Here is a 795-nt window from a genome sequence, read left to right as displayed (position 1 = left end):
GCGCGCGGCCGGGCTGAGGGGCGGCCCCCGGCGGCCTGGGGCCTGGGCTGGGCCGCTAACGGAGTCCCGCCACCAGCCAGCCCGTCCCGGGGCCACGCCTTCGCTGGCCTCAGTTTCCCCATCTGTAAAGTGACCCGGCGCTTCTGGACTCGCTCTGCCCGGACCCTACTAGAACAGGCCCGAGACCGGTCAGGGACGAATCCCGGACTTCTGCCTCCACTGCGCGGGGCGGGGGTGGGTTAGGTTGACTTTCAGGCCGTGCCCCACGTGTGCACTGCCCCACTGTGGGGGGCGTGGAGGGGACGGCCAAGAGTGTCCTAAAAGGCCCAATCCCAGGACCTTGTGCCTCTGGGGGAAGTGCGGGAGGATGCCAGGGCAGGAGGCCAGTTGGAGGTGGGCCTCCAAGGAGCGGGAAGGCTCTGAGGGGACTCAACCTTTCACCTAGGTACCGGCAGCTACACTCACAAAAGGGAGACTTTGCTGGGGAGTGGGAGAAGAGGGGCACACCTTGCCTGGGTCCCACCTTGAGCTGGGAGCAGACACCAGACAGAGGAGGAGCGGTGTCTAGGGTGGGCTGTGACAGCTGAGAGCCCAGGACCCTCCCTGCTGGGTGGACTTGGTCAGCCCTGACACCCAGTCCGAAGTCCACTGGGAGGCAGATGGCCCCGGTATGGAGTGAGTGAATGGGACACAGACCCCCTTCTCCTGAACACTCACAGGACAATGCAGGTGACTGCCACCCCGACCCCTTCCAAGCCAGAAGTTCCTCCAACAACTGCCCCTCCCCCATTCCAG

The sequence above is a fragment of the Piliocolobus tephrosceles genome, chromosome 6 (assembly GCF_002776525.5).
Source record: "Piliocolobus tephrosceles isolate RC106 chromosome 6, ASM277652v3, whole genome shotgun sequence".
In the NCBI taxonomy this organism is placed as follows: domain Eukaryota; kingdom Metazoa; phylum Chordata; class Mammalia; order Primates; family Cercopithecidae; genus Piliocolobus; species Piliocolobus tephrosceles.
This window is presented reverse-complemented; position numbering follows the sequence as displayed.